Genomic DNA, 16951 nt, shown 5'->3' on the forward strand with positions numbered 1-16951 from the left:
CTTCTCAGGACAGCCTCCACGGGACCAAAAAGGGACCATGAATGCTTGCATGGTGGGACCCGTCACCAGACACAATGGGGCCCAACTCATCCACACTAGGAAATATCACAGCTTATTTTTTCATCATGCTCTTGCGGGAGAGAGGGCTGATTCTGAAACCACCGGGGTTTGTTTTATTATTTGATTTCTTCTGGCAAGATCACAGCAGTATCACATGTAATTCAGCAGTGAAGGCATGACTGTGTGGCCAGTTTCGTAGACTACATATTCCAAGGGCTGTCTCTCTCCATGGGCTATGTCCACACGGTCAAGCTTTGTAATGGAGTTCGATGGCCTTGGTGTTTCTTACTACCATTTCTTTGAAAATCTCTATGTGCTGCCATGGTGTTTGTGCTACTGAATGTTGCTCTCATTTTCTTTAAGTGCCAAATCCTCAACATGGAATGGTAAAGATGTGCTAATTAAACTCAATCCATTTCACATCTATTAATTCAGACTGTGATCTCTCATCAGATTTCCTATGTTAACTAGGATTTAGGGCTGGTCAACAGATGTACACCGTTCAGAAATGTGGTGAACAACCAACTCCAATGACCATTCCTGAGTCAGAATTTTTGTTGTTGTTGTTCCTTGTTCAGATGCTGAGGGATTACATTTCAGTTCGGCAAGACATTTGGCAACAACAGAGAGAATTACATTTTATGGCTCCCATGAGTATATATCAGTTGTAGTTATTTTAATCATTTCCACCACTTAGTCTTTCCAAAGGCTACTCCTTCTTTGGTTCTGTCATTGATAGAAGCCTTGACAACTGGGTATCAGGAGGCTGGGATAGGTATGCCTTCCTTTTCCAGGAAGCTGTCCATATCCCCACCAAAAGCACAAGAAAAACAGCACCAACAGTAAATGCAGCAGTAAAGCCCTCTGAGGAGTACAAAGGCATAAATATGTTGACTTGTTTGAATGGATAGCTTCAATAGAAAAGTCTACATAAAACGGTAGGCATTCAACTGATGAACAGTCCCGATTCTGTGTCCCTGGAAATGAACCACAGACTTTACATAAAACCACTCCTGGAAAGGAAATCCATCCCACTCCTCAAAAGACCAATCAACCAAAATACCAAGACCACCGAATGTTAAGAGCCACACCTCTCCAGCATGAGCAGGAAAGTCTACTGATAAAGTGAAGTTCAGAGCTGAAAGCAGAATTTTGAGGTTTCTTTTGAAAACTCAATGTGGATATGTCCCCAGTGACAGAAAGAATAATGACAGACAGGGAGAAGGTTATGCAAATTATAACTCTTCAAATTTGAAGTCCAAAGATGTCTGGCCAATCAGAGGGTTCTTCTCTGCCCCCTGGTGGCTAAGGAGGCACTTCCCTATGTCCACAGGTTATCTGTAAAGTTGAGTGGGGTGGGGGGGGGACTTCAATGGGTTTCTAGCTGGTTTCTGAAGAAGGCTAACTCTGAAATGTCCAGATTTAACCAGTTTCCCTTGTGTTGAATGATTTGTAATAAAGCAGCAGTTTAGCAGGGACACTTCTGTACTTCTCTGTCCTTCAGTAAGTGGAGTGACATTTCTATTGGGGCAAGAAGCTCTGCTATTGTGGTCTTGGGTTATTCTCCACCATATTGATGCGTTTTCTCTCTATATCAATGTCGTTTCCCTTCTCATCTGCTCAGATCCAAAACGGAAGCTAAAAAGAGAAGGATACTTCAGTCTCCCATTTTGTTCTTCCCTGAATTTTATTTCCCCGCTCTGGCACCTGTTCTTCTAAGCGACACTCCATTTTCTTCTCGGTCCCTCTCTGATGTCCATAGTAGCGTTGACTGCATCATACTTTCAACAGGTTGCTGACTTTACAGGACAAGGGACTTCCTGTTTTCAGTTACTTTTCCAGGTCAAATACAGTAAGAACAATATGAGAACAAATTAATAAATGCATGATAGTATGGCTCCCAGAGAAATTTCATTTCAATTTTGCCACCCTTATAGAAGTATTTTTGAGTGTGAGATGCTCTGAAATTTTATAAAATTCTTGCCAAAGGTAAAAATAATATGTAGTGATGACATTCCCTTTTCACAAATGCACATATTGTGGAACCTGTGCCTAGCCACAGGATTTCACAATCTTTTGGGATTGGCAATTCACACAGTGCAAAATCCCATTTGCAACATAGCCTTCCCCAATCCCATGGGATTCATTGTGAGAACATTTTAATATAATAGTTTTCTTGGAGTTGAGAACTCTACAATGATAGGCCCTCATGGAAGATAGAAGGACATTAAGTTGAGCTGAGATAATGAATTGATAGCCTTAAAAAAAGGGCTTACCTTTTACATTTGAAACATCCGTGAGCATTTCTTACCTGCATTTATTTGCATTTTTTGCCATTTCTGCTATTAGAAGACCACAGGAACACTGATTTTGGATTGTTACCATATCTATCTAATTCTTTTGGAGGGAAGATCTGGAATCTACTGCTTTAAAGAAGAATTTGCATGCTCCTCTTTCCATACCCTATTCTAGGAAATCCTCCTGGTTTCAGTTTCCTCTAGCCTGTGACAACACAATGCTTTCTGAATATTGCCCCTTTTCTGCAGATACTTCTTTTCATGTGTGGGTTTGAAGACAGATCAATGTTCTATTTAAGCAAGCCCCCCCCCATTTTTTCTTTCTTTCTTTCTTTTTCATTTTTAGTCCCAGAAGTATCAAGTTCACAGGAAAATGATTCTTTCAAAAATGATTTGTACATTTCCAGGAACAAATACCAGACGGGGTTCCTTATGTTTGCCTTCAACAGCATTCCCACTTCAAAATGTCCAGTGATCTCCTAAAATGGAGCAGACCATGAGTGTCAGCTTAATCATCGACTGAGTATCAGTGATGATAACCACACCAACACTGACGTGTGGACGCGAGGAACAAGAGATGCCGAGAGCAAGGAGATGACACAGGAAATCTCACTGAGGTTGAGCTCGATTCCTTCCCAAGGGAGAACACCAGACTGAGGGTCACAGATCACTCTTGGAGCAGTCAGCTCTTTGAACATCCAACTTCCCATTTCAAGGAGGAGGGATCTCAGCTCTGCGCTTCTAACCATGCTTCTGGGGTTTCCATGCAAACTCTTTGGAGAGGAGTCTGTCCACTGTCACTCTCAGGCTCTGTGGTTTACATAGACCTTCTCAAGCCCTGTCACCATCACCCAAACATAGGTCTTAGGTTTTTACATAGCTGGAAATCATATACAAAACAACAGGATATTTCTCCTTAAAAATTATTTAGATCTCAAAATTAGAACATGCTCCCTGGGGGAGCAATCATTTAATGAAACAAAAACGGTCACTTCATATAAAAGTAAGGAGAGAAAGCTAGCCAATGTGCCTTTTGCCTCTGTATCTTTCTCCTTTGGGTGAACAGATTCCTGACCTTTCAACCCTCACACCTCCTCATTTGAATCCAGTCACTGATACTGGAGAGGAAAAAAAATAAGTATATATAAAATGAGTAATAAGACTGAGCCTATTACTAATTGAGCAAAAAGTCACCAAATTTAGTAATTTGTGAATTACCCAATTTTTTTTTTTTTTTGGTAGATCAATTGTCCTCATCTCCAATATACATTTAAGAATGAAACTTAAATTAGCTCCTTAAAGTGGTCTTGTGACTTTAATTATTCACAAAGTACACAAATTTAATGAGTTTTTAAATATTAAAACTCTTCTCTATTGTCACTATGGTGAGCTCTTAATTTACAGAGCAATTAAGTCAGGACCCTCATTTATCAGGACATGTGCGTTTGTTGAAAACGTAGTCAGTTTTTATTAATTGATGCTATAGAAAGAATGAGGTGAAATTAATGTGAGTCTTCAGAGGTCGTGCCGGTGGTGGTGGGGAGCTAGCATGGAGCAAGTCGGGAGATAAATAAGTAACTGCCATTCCGGATTCCTCCTGAGATTGCTGAAATATTAAGTGGCACAATGGTTACCGTTCTCAGCCAAAATGCTTGCAAGAAAATGCCCCCTGAGTTTTTCTCTGGCAAACATCTGTCGTGGGTAGTAGCTGAGAAACAGGGAAACTTCAAAGCCGTACTTTCTGATTATTAGCAGAGTGTAGAGTGTAATGTTCTTACATTTTAATGCAAACCAAGTGTTGATGAGCTGAAAGGGCAGAATTAAAAAGTAGCCCAAATTTCCTTTGTTCTTCAGGATGGGGCTGACAAGAACATTCCCGTCCGTGCTTATCACTTTGTGAGCCAGAGGGATTTCTAGCTCCTGGATGCTGGGAGGGGGAATGGGCTGGTGTCCTCCTAAAATGGCTCTGTCCAATTGTCGAAGTCCGTTGTCCACACATTTTTGATAGCAATGATCTTATTCAAGAAAGTGGTTGCAAAAGAGCAAGACCCATTTGTTTGGTGTGTACCTTCGCACTTGCCTACCGACACAACTGTCTCGAAAAAGTTTGCTGTGAAGGTGGGAGAAGGAGGTCATTTTCTGTTTGGGAATATAAACAGAAACATGGAGCTTCAAAAATATCTGAGCAACAGCCTCAAAATTTCAGCCAGAAGTTGTAACTCTTCGAACGTGAAGTAACTACATTTTTAGTTGAATTGGCAATAGGTAGGGAGAGTGGTCTGACTTTTTTTTTTTTTTTTTTTTTTTTTTTGCTGTGTTCATTTGGATAGATTTGCTAGTTGACAATCGCCAAGCATTCTTTCATGTAATAATTGCACAATCCATCCTGAAAAAACACACCAAAAAATACACAACCAAAAAAACCCAACCTAACAAAAATACTTCCTCCTGCATAAGAACTAGAACACTACCCTCCTTGCTGAAGTTTGATTACTACCATTTCTGATTTCAAGTCTGCAAACAGGTTGCCCTAGCCATTTCCTTCAGGGAAGGTTAAAGGGAGAGCCGGGGCATCTCCCTCCCACTTCCTGGCAGGTTAGACTTGTGGCCTCTGAGTGCCCAAAAGTTTGATGGGACCATGCCAAGTGGTCCCCTGTAACCAGGAGTTTGTTAATGCACTTCCATTCCTCATTCAGACAGGCAACAGAGGCAAAAGAAGGAGAAGAAGAAGAAAAAAAAATAGCAGTAGGCAACGAGAGCTGTCTTCTGAAAATGCTCGGTAATAAATTGTTCTTCCAGCGCTGCAGAAGGTGGATTTTTCTTTCTTTGCCTCTTTTCCTCCTTTGCTGGGTAGCACCAATGGGAGGCTGGCTTTCCCACCTGGCCCTGGCTGCCTATGCCCATAAATTTGCCTATGCAATGCCTGTTTACGGGTCGCTGATGGAACATGGAGACGGTGCATTTTGTAAACGCTGGGTAGATAATCATGGTAATTGATGTTTGGAGCTGTGAGCTCCTAGGAGCACAGGGTCTCTTTCTCCCAGTGAGGCCCTGCTCTCTGTTATCAGTCCAGCCCATAATTAAATATCACTCTTTTACAATATGTTTCAGGCTCCTTAATGAGTCTGAAGCAGAAATAGTCACCTCTTTCCCCTCTGAGCTTTATTTGCTTGTTATTAAACAATGTTATTGAGCTGCCTTTTTCCCTGTGTTGCCAAACCCGCATCGTTTCCGTTTTATAATTGCACAATTAGAGCCAAGGCTTTGCTTTCATACATCAGCAGGCCCCGCGTGTGCGTGCGTGCGTGTGTTTATGTGTGTGCAGAACAGGAGAGGGGGGGAAGAGAAGGAAGAAATCAGGTGTTCATATGGACGACTCAAATGCATCTTATTTTCATTAACTGCCAGATTTTGCAAAATGGGAAGCGATTTATCATAAGGCATTTTCTTCTATCAGCCACCTCCACCCACCAACACGGTGACTTTCGTCGTGACCTTGCGCTGTGCAGCCCAGGGTCCAATTTGCTCATTGTTACTGGCTTGCATAATCCTGTGCCCCTCCCCCACCGCCTTTTTTTCCCTCCCCCAAGCAAAATCCAGTCATTTATATTCCGATGCTAAACGGTATTCTTTTGCCCCCAAAGCTGGCAAGCTGCGGAACACCAGTAATTCCTCCTAACGAATTTCCAGAGCGCCCCTCCTCTTACACGCGCGCGCTCCCTGGCGCGCGCGCGCGCGCGCACACACACACACACACACACACACTCCCCCACGCACACACTCACAGCCCCCCCTCCACCCCAACACCCCCCGCCCAGGAAGCTGCTCCAAGCAGTGTATTAAGTAGCTGAAGAAAATCCATTCTCATTCTGTTGTGTGGCTTCCTTCTCAACTCATGAACCCATCACAGACTTTTCTCGCCGTAGGTTGCCACGGTGAAGATTTACAATGCCAGTTATTCATACATCTGCCTTCTCTTCCCCCCGCCCCCGCCCCTGATTCTTAAATCCCTGGGGCGAGGGCGACCTTGATACTGAGACTCGTAAAATTCACGCAGGCTTATCATCCTTGGTGAAGGCTCCAGGCCTGGGCTGCGCACCCCCTTCCTGCCCACCGGCAGGGTGGGTGGGCGCGTGGGTCAGGGCTTTTATTTCTAACCAAGGGGTGAGGAGAGAGGAGGTGGAGAAATATCAGTAGCAGAAACATAAGAGCAAACTTATACGTGTGTGTGTCTATTTTAAAGAAAAGCAATATGTTTCACTAATCATTTATTAATTTTTAAAAACCCACTTGAATCAATCTGTGAAATATGGTATATTAAGAACTATGTAATGTTTTGAACAACCAACAATAAAATAATTTAAAAAAAAATGACATTTGGGTCTCTGGTGGCTAGTATTCACTTGATGCTGGGATGTTATTTAAAAATTGACCTTAGTCTGAGTACAAGAATATTAGAAAGTCCACTCACTGTGTTCGAGTGTTAATCCAGCAGCAGCACTCCCTATAAAAGAATGGTAGGTACAAACCTTGGGATGTTTGAAAATGTATAATAGATGGCCATTGTTTTCCTTATGTTCTTTCCTTCATTATTTCTTCTTCTCTGAGTTATTGCTAAGTTCATTATTCTTAAAGAATGTAGAGAAAATGGGAAAAATATTTTCAATAGCAAAAATGGATATTTTAATGAAGTTGTCTAAATTCTCCCCCAAATAAAAAAAAATCAATTACTTCTATGGTAACATAACTGAAAACGATGCTTTAATCACGAGAGAAAACTGTTTTAATTATTTTTTATTTTAAAAAAAAAACTTGACACTGTTAGAAAATAAAAGTTTAGAACTTGGCAAGTGATCATCTGGAACCCTTTTCTAAAAGTTTACAAAATTATTTTAAGCTGGATTAAAACACAATTTTGTCTCAGAATCATAGAGATTTTAATCTTTTTTTTTTCATTTGTTAATTTCAAGAACAAAACAATATGGCCTCCCTGGCACAGTAATTTCCCTTATTTGCAGTTTTGTTTTCTGTGGTTTCAGTTGTTCATAGTCAACAATGACTCAAATGTATTGAATGGAAAATTTCAGAAATAATTTTTAACTTTTAAATTGTACAGCATTCTGAGTAGCATGATAAAAATTCCCCTGTCCCCCTCCCTCCTACTCAGAACGTGAATCATCCCACTTGTCCAGTGTATCCATGCTGTATATATTACCCACCCATTAGTTACCAACCACCTTGTTTATTAGGTCAACTGTCCAGGTATGATAGTGCTTGCATTCAAATAACCCTTATTTTACATAGTAGCTACCTCAAAATGCAAGATTAGTGATGCTGGAAATTTTATAACTGTTTATTATTGTGATTTTTTTGTTTTATGGTATAGTTATTAATCTCTTGCTCTGCCCAATTTCTAAGTTCTAACACAGGTATGTTCATATAGGGAAAAAAACATAATAATATATAAAGAGTTTGATGCTGTCCTCAATTTCAGGTATCTGCTAGGTGTCTTGGAATATAACCTCCTAAGATAAGGGGAGACTATCATATTCCTAAATTCTTAATTTTTGCTGGTGGCTTGTGTGTCCAGGGATCTGTGGCATCCATTTTTCCTTTATGGGCACCTTTTTCCCACCTGGAGCCTTACTGTATTTGGTGCTCATTGCTGTGGGTGCTCTATAGGCCAGGCTGATGCCTGATGCATTGATCCCAGTAGGACTTGGCAGTTAGAGGATTTATTGCAGGTAGAATAAGCCAGTGCACCCCTGTTGGGCTGGCATCAAAGCTCATCCAGAGGCCACACTCTGATTTAATTTGAAGCATCAGTGGGTGTGCCCAGGTTACCTTTCAAATGGTATTCAGCTTTGAGAGAAGTGATACATTTTTACTCTTCTTCAAGGAGCACAAGAAAGTGTTAGGAGAGAGAAACCCAAGTTTAAGGAGAGAGCCCTGAGTTCTATGAACTTGTGTGACCTTGAGCCTGTGACCACTGGAGCCGCGGTTTCCCCTTCTATAAAATGTGGACATGATGCTGTCGTATCTATTAAGAGCTTTTCCTGCGTTACACGATCTAATCGTGATCAAGAACTAGTTTAATATAAAAGTTTTCCTCTTTTAGCTCAGGGCATGTTTGTCGCGTTCAGTGTCCCCGCCGTGTAGGTCAGTGCCCAGTGTGCTGGTCTCTGCCTGCACTTTAGGGCACTGCTATTTGGCAAATTGCCACAGTGAGCATCAAGGTATTCTTTTGACTTAGAACATCCAGAAACAAAAGGTCTTGATCAATATTCTAGAGAAAACTGGGAAATAATTCATATAGTAACATTGGCTATACTTTTTGAGACTGTATTCCTGGAGCTAGGATGAGAGAGACACAGTAAAAGTGGCACTGGCTTGGCGCAGAGGTGAACTCTTAATTCCCAGTGACTTGGGAGACTGAGGCAGGCCAGCCTCAGCATCTTAGTGGGACCCTGTTTTGAATAAAACATAAAAATGGCTGGGAGTAGGTATAGCTCAGTGGTAAAGCACCCCTAGATTTGATCCCCATACCACCGAACAATAAAATCAATGAAATAATTTCTTTGTATTTCATTTCATTTCATGCTGTTATATTATATTTCTCTTTTCTGGACTAACACCTTTTTGTTTAGATGAAAAAAATTTTTTCATACCTATGGGTCCACTCCTCATGGATCCTGGGCCCCATTAGGCTCCCAGCTAAGGGGTATACTCAGCCATCTATACTGGCCCTGATGTACCCCAGAAGACATCTGTCAGCCTCACCGCCTCTTAGGAAAACACCAGACGAAGACAAAGTGAAACTCCGATTAAAACTTCAAAAATAATCTATGACTGCTTACAAATAAAATGTCAAATTTTAGAGTAGACAATTCCATTTTCCTTTCTTATTGACTGGAGTCCTAGATCTGGTGAAGAAATATATCAGCAAACCATCATACCCATCGGAGACCCATTTTTCCCATATAACAAATATTAAGGGTAATAATTCCCAATAAACTTCTCAAGATCCTGAGGGTCAAGTACATCCATGGGTACATTCTTAGAAATATTCTGGAAGATATTATTGATAAATCACTACCAAAGTTTATTGTTATTCATCTGTGGGTGACTAGCACGATAGACATGATGGCTTTCCAACAGTTTTGATCATGACTTACAGAAATACATTTTCTGTAGCATGTCAGGACATGCCTATGGAATCATAGCTGATAGAGAAGTTTCATAAAGCAATACACCTTTACCATCTGTGAAACATTCTGTTGTTTTATATCTTATAGAAAGAAAATTTTCAGACCCCCATTGGTCCTAGGCTGAAGTTTGAAAAATCTAGATAGAGACCATCAGGAGCCAATAGAGAGCCTCTGCTTAAGTTAGGAAAGTTCCCACAGACCTTCCTCCTGAGTTAGAGCCAGGTTTGGGGCTACCATTAACTTAGAAAATGGAAAAGGGCAGGATTTCCATTCCTGGCCTAGAGACCTAATTAGTTTTGGAGGCTGGGGAAAGAGAGTGGGCTGAGGTATCAGAGGACACTGTGTAAGACCGTGAAACAAGTTTTAGTATAATGTGAATGCTAGAGAAAATTTCCAATCTGCCTATACACAGGTCAGATGCAGGCACAATGCAAAGGAGAGCTGGAAAGGAAAAAAAATCATCGTTAAAAATGGTTTTTGTTAATTCTCAGGGAAGCGAGCAGTGGAATAGGTTTTATCAAAGACCTTCCTTCTTGCCCATCAAGTAGCTCTACAAATGAACATCAGTTGAGGACTCAAGGGACACAATATGTCTGACTCAGCTACACATTCTAAAAACCATCTTAATCCCAACCCAAACATGCACCTTTATCACAAATTGTAGGAACTGAGAAACAGGAACATAAGATGGGAGAAGATCTGCAAAAGTTTCTCCACATCTCCGTTGCTTTCGTTTCTGTTGCCCGATAAGACACGGCCAACAAACATACCAGAGCATTCTAGAGTTCCCTGGAAGGTCTTTCCGGCTGGCCAATTTATTGATCACTCTTATTCTAAGTCTTGAAGGACACCAGAGCTCTACTCAGAAAACAGGGTTAAGATTAAATTTATTCTTTTTGAATGACTTTATGACATTTGCCAGTCAATGGATGGATCATGCATACGTGAAATAAGCCACTTCCAAAAAGACAACTGTCAAATGATTTCCCTGATGTGTGGAAGCTAACCCAGAGTAAAAGAAGGAGAGAGTAGAAGTGCAGTAGATTAGACATTGGGAATGAAGGGAAGGGAGGGGATACAGGAAAAGGAAAGACAGTAGAATGATTCTGACATGGTTTTCCCATGTACATATATGATACACCATAGTGAATCCCACCATCATGTACATCCACAAGAATGGGGTCCTAACTAGACTAAGATATATTTCATGCTTGTATAATTGTATCCAAATGGATTCTATTGTCATATAGAATTAAAAATAGCCAATAAATAAACAAGAAATTTATTCTTCTTCTTCAAGTTCATGTCAAGGACAACCGTTTGGAACTACCAAGAAACAAAAATAAACAAACAAAAAAAGATAACTAAAAAAAGAAGTTCTGTCCACTAGTTCAGTTTCAGAGCTTGTGTCTTCAGTTCACAGGTGCACATTTTATGCTTACTGCCATATTCTCTATGCCCTTGACTTTTTCTTGTAAGCATGTTACATTGAATTCTTTTCATTAACGTAATATAGGCCAATAGAGCAAAATTATAAGAAATAAAATATTTTTCTTTTTTGCTAAGACTTTCTTCTCCCCAGAATGAATGAAAATACACACACACACACACACACACACACACACACACACAAATGATATTGGCCATTTTTAGAGTAAAGAATTGAATTTCAACAGGAAAAAATATATATTTTATTCCAAAGCATTTTGTAAGGACCCAATGTGCAGCTTGCTATGATCCATTTGTCTCTTTTTCTCCATTTGTTTTAGTTTTAACAGCTGTTTTTAAAACTCACAGCAAAAAATAGCGAATATTTTGATATGTCTCATGATTTCAAGGAATTTGCAAAATACTGTTACTGAAATTGCTCTTTATATTTTTCATGGGAGGCATGTCTTGCTGATGACATGCTGTGGTCACATTAACAACCCAGGTTAATGACTAATAGGACCAGAGACTGACATTTCATTCCATACATATGGACCAAGGTAAGACTCCTTTCTTTTCCATTTGGTTGGACAAACAATAGCTTCACCATGACCAAATGGCCTAAAGGAGATGAAGACATCTCTTCTGTGACATTAAATTATGGATACCCACCTACTGAGACCTATCACACCTTATTTTCTGCTTTACCTGTTCCCTCTTGCACTGTATTGCTACCTTCAAAGTCATTAGGCTGTCAAAAATGTCTCTTCCACCCAGTTCCCAAGCTTGTGACACTCTTAAGACAGTGGGTGAAGCACTCAAAAAAGGAGAATCTCTGCCACAGAGACACAGCTACAGTGCAGTGCAGGCTCAACCTTGGGTCACAAGGACCTTGGCCACGTGCAACACGGGGGGCAGCTAGATGAGGCTGCACCTGGCCTTCAGATTTGCACCAGTTTTTCAACATCTTAGGGCCAGGGTCTTCCTGCCAGTTGTCCCTCAGCAGGAGTAACTGATGGCTGAAGTCTTTTCTCTGTCCACAAACAGTCTCCTCCAGTTAAATCTCCCCTTTGTCTTCACACTTCCTGCCCAACTGATCTTCAGGGAATTTTCCTTCCCTGCTTTCTTTGTGAATATTCATAGAGAAGAAAGGAAACAGGTGTGGTGGATGGTGTCAGGATGGATAGAGAGCCATCGACAGAGGTCTCAGTAGGTGGGTATCCACAATTTAATGTCACAGAGGGATACAGGGCTGACTGTGTGTGAGTGGGATACCCACCCTATGGGGCTGACGTAGCCCCCAGTCTCTCGACAAAAACCCCTGTTTACCATAGTATGGGGGAGGAGAGAGCAGGATACATTTCAGTTTATGGTTCATATCTACATTGAAGCAAGATCCATTTCGGCCAACACTGTAGGATTCTGGGCTGGATTCTAGCTAGCAACCCAGACATAAACAAGCTCCACCAAATACGTACAGGCAGAGCTTCCATGGGGTGAGGCCTTCATGGGACATACAGACCACATACAGGGTTCACAAAGTTCTCAACTCCAATACCAGACTGCATTTTTCCCTAGCACCTCCACATTCATGGCCTATTCTTTTTGCCCCCAATTTAGCTCCTTATTGCCTTAACCTTTTTATGTAGATTTCTTATCCTTCAATGCCCAGACCTTTGACTGGACCCAAACTTTTGCATGTGTTTCTTAACCAGGATGATGATCTGAAGACAAATGCCTTGGACATTGGAGATGGCTTTCTTAGGCCAAACTCTGTGAACCTGACATCTACTGCAGTGCCCATTTATCCCATGACCACCCGGATACTGCCTTCTCTGACTTAAAACTCAGGTGCTTTCTCTACTGTTCTCCAAGGGCCCCCTCCTCTGTCCTCTCCTGGCTTCATTAATAGCTTGAATGACAGTGCTATATCTCAAAAAGCAGATCTATGTGAGAGAGAGTTAATCAATAAACTAATGGAAGATAGAACCTTGATAATAAAATACATGCATTTAAAAATGATAAGTATGATGAATATTTTAACTGCCCAAGTTTTTTTTTTTTCCTCTTGGAAATGAAACAAATGGACCAAAATACGGTGGTGTTACAGAATTCACGGGAAAGGATTTGAGGAAATCTGTTTTCTTGTTTGAAGAAATAGCATGGAATAATTGAATCTGTGTTGATTGTATAGCCCTTTGGGGATTTTGTAATTTAAAACTTTCTCCGTGTCTTCTATCCATGCCCATCTCCATTCTACTGGTGTCTTTGGCAAGTGTAGGAGGTGCTGGGGGCTCCCTACTGGGAGGAATGTGCCAGGAATTCTTTGTTTTGGAGAGCTCCATATCTCATTGGGTTCTCTTCTACCTAAAGGCAGGCATTAGCAGGATCAGAGCTGGGAGTTGCAGCCATGATCCACAACACTTAGTCAGATTCTCCAGTGTGAAATGATCACAGACTTCCATCAGGATTGTCCTTTTCAAGCTGAGAACCTCACAACAGTTATTTCAAAGAACTCTTGGCAGCTTCTGTAAGAATCAGGACTATTCTGTGTTTATTCTACTTACCATATTATTGATATGGAAAGCACAATTTTTTTTTCCCCTGTGTGGATCCTTTTGTTTCTCCTTTTGTGAAATGAGAATAATGATATTTAACCCATTTTATTCTTTTGGAAGGAAGTTCAGAAGTTCTGTACCTCTTCATTATCTTTGGTTTTTGTCTTCAATTTGAACTTTATGTCTATTCATCCTGGAGCTGAATTCACAGAGGGAGGATGAAGTTCTCTGAAGTACAGGGACTTACCCAAGGGTGACACCACCCCACCTGTCACAACAGCACCTTCAGGCTTTTGATTCTCAGCTCAGTATTTTTCTCCTGAATCATTTCCGGTTCCCATCCTATTTTATTGTTGGTGTTTTAATTTATGGAGCATATGTATAGAGCTCTAAGGAGTTTAAATTTGCCCATTCAAAGATTAAAGAAAACCCACTTCTTTTCTTCCCTTCGACTTTCTTTTTTCTTTGTGTTTTTGTGTTCCAAAATGGTCATACACACCAGCATTGCACACTATCTATTTTTCCCAACTCACATAAGTGCCTTTCATGAAGTATAAGTTTTAAAAATAGTTTTGCTAAAAAAGATGGATTAGGAACACCATTTATAAATGAAGAAACTGAGGAAGAGGGAAAGCAAGCCATTCACTCAGAGACCTTCATGACTAAGCACAAGCTCACTTGGACTTTGGAACTTAATTTATTCCTGAGAAGGGCCAAGTTCCAGACTATGCAACTTACACATAAAAAAGCAACCCAAACAAGACTACTTTCCTGAATTTTAAATAGAAGACTTAAATTGCTTGCAAGTAAGCACAAAATTTCAAGTTTTACTGTGCAAAATCCTATAATAAAGGAGCACAGATGGACAAATAAGAAAGAAGTGGTGTATTGAATGAGAACAAAAAGCCTCACCTGTTTACAATATCAATATTACATTGGAGGATGCTTTGTGCATAGCGTGAGATAATGAAATGCTTCTGTGTATACGGTTCCTAGTCTGCATTACCAACATATAATCAATATATAATTGTGAATATCTTCTTTTGTGTGTTGTAAGTTAAATTATTAAAAAAAAAAGACTATCCTGGCTCACTTATGATCCTTAGTAAAATGTTTCCTAAATGACAAAAGTCTTCAAAAATCAATCATGATCGGAGTTTATGTTTTCATCTTACAGTACAGTGTCCCAAATGTTTTGCTATGTGGTATATTTGTTCATGATATGCATGCTGAATTATATTTTTTCACTCCATAACACTGTATTGCCAGGTCAAATATGGGCCACATTTTGCCAGCACAGAATACCTGGGGGGGAGTCCCCAAGAAGGGGCCTCATAGATTAAAATCCTAGTGATTGTTAGATGGTTACAGCAATCTAAAACAAACAAACAAAATAAGTAAAAATCAATAGAAATAGCAAAAGTCCATAAAGTGAGCAAAGAGAAACACGGGTCAAAAGAGGAGGGTCCCCCGGCATAGAAGAAGGATGGTGGGATCATTGTCGAAGGTCCTGGGTCGGCAGGTGTAAACAGGGTTTGAAGCTGGCTAGAGTGCTCTGACTTCAATGAAGAAGTGAGATTGAACTTACATCCAATAAATAGAACCCACCATAGGGTAGTTTTGCTGTCTAGTTTTCAGTAGATATTGGTCATGTTGGGGTTTGGGATTTTTAGGTTAAACTCTGCAGCAGCGTGTGGGTATGCTTGTGAATGTATTACAAATCTCAATGAAAACAACTTTGGACATTTAACTAAACAGTAAAATGGTAAAAGTTTCAAGGACTCTTAAAGTTGCAAACATTGCAACAACAAGATAAATGACCCTCAAATAGCTGTGTTCTTATTTACATACAAAGCAACCTTTAGATTTCCATTGCTAACTTGTTAGGTTTCACTTTACACAATTCTGGATTCTCAGAGTTGGTTTATAAAAATCATATAATCACAGGGGGAAAAAAAACAGTTTTAAAACATAGAAACTAAATAGTACAAAAATACAAACATTCTCCAAAGCATTGTATAGAAAGAAAAATGGCTTCTGACAGGGTGAACTATTTAGAATGAATATGAAAGAAAATTCTGAGTTTGTATGTTTGGCTTTTATTTTTCCATCTATTCTCCCTAAAAGTAAAGGAAGAAATGAAAGATGTTTTTAACACTGATCTATCTGTAAATTCAAAACTCAAAATTTAACAGAATTTCATACCACATTATGGCTTGGAATGAACTAAATAGATTTATAGGTATATTTCCCAAAATAAATTATTCAAGGCAATATTAGAAATGGAAAGATTCTCTATCAAGAATTCTTTTCTCCAGAAAGATGTGGGTGAATTAACACCATAAGCTTGAAATGGTAATTTTATGTTAATCATCTACATTTCAAAGTGCACCAATACTTTTGTGTATGGGATATGTGCTCTTGTGTGTGTGTGTGTGTGTGTGTGTGTGTGTTGTGTATTTGTGTGTGTGTGTATGTGTGTGTATATATGAATGTGTGGATTAATTATCGGTCTACATTTCATATACAGGCTGGGTTCATCTTAGCAAATTCTAAACGAAGAAATAAATGTCCTTGACATTCCATTTAATAGACAGTGGGTGGCACCATCTTAAGGAACAGATGATGTGAGTTTGCATTTGGCACTATTTTCTTTATTTGGGCTACAAACTCTATCCAAATTGTGAAGGACTTTCCACATTAGTAATTAATAGGGCCCCATTATGCTAACTATCATCCAACTTAGGACATCTTAGAGGAAAGATAAGAGATGAATAATTTGAAGTAATTTTCTTGTAATCATGCCAATCACTTGAGCAAAGTAGTTATTAAAGGAAACAGTATTATGATGAATTATAGGACATCTAACATTGAATACCTTTTCTTATCAGCTGCTTATAGTTTCTGCTGCTTAAAAAAAGGCAAACAAGTAGAAGTCTATTCCCAGTAACACTCTTCTTACTGTAAATAATAGTTTGTTTAGTAAACCCTGAATTTTAATGAGGCTTGAAAGACAGACTTTACCTTGGTTTCTGCTCATCTCCTTGAAAAGAGCCGAAGTTCATGGGCTTTACCTCGCCTGGCAAGGTGGCTGTAACAAGCTCGAGTCACCTTTGATGACAAGGGATTCTTCCAGTTCAGATTTGCTGAAGTGATTAGACATTATTTATCTAATTAAATGTTCAAAACACATCATTATTGAAAGGAATAAATTTAGTACATTTGTCGAGCAGTGTTAACTGAAATGTAACTGCACATCATTTGACTTTTTAACATTTTATTATATCTATTAAGTCTTTCTGTGCTTAATTAAATCAACTTATTTTTTACAGTTAATTTAACGTGATTTCATTTTCGTTACAGAGTCTGAATCAGATATTATGGAGAAAGCCAACTGTAT

The sequence above is a fragment of the Spermophilus citellus genome, assembly GCF_964194105.1.
Source record: "Spermophilus citellus genome assembly, chromosome: 13".
NCBI classification, from domain to species: Eukaryota; Metazoa; Chordata; class Mammalia; order Rodentia; family Sciuridae; genus Spermophilus; species Spermophilus citellus.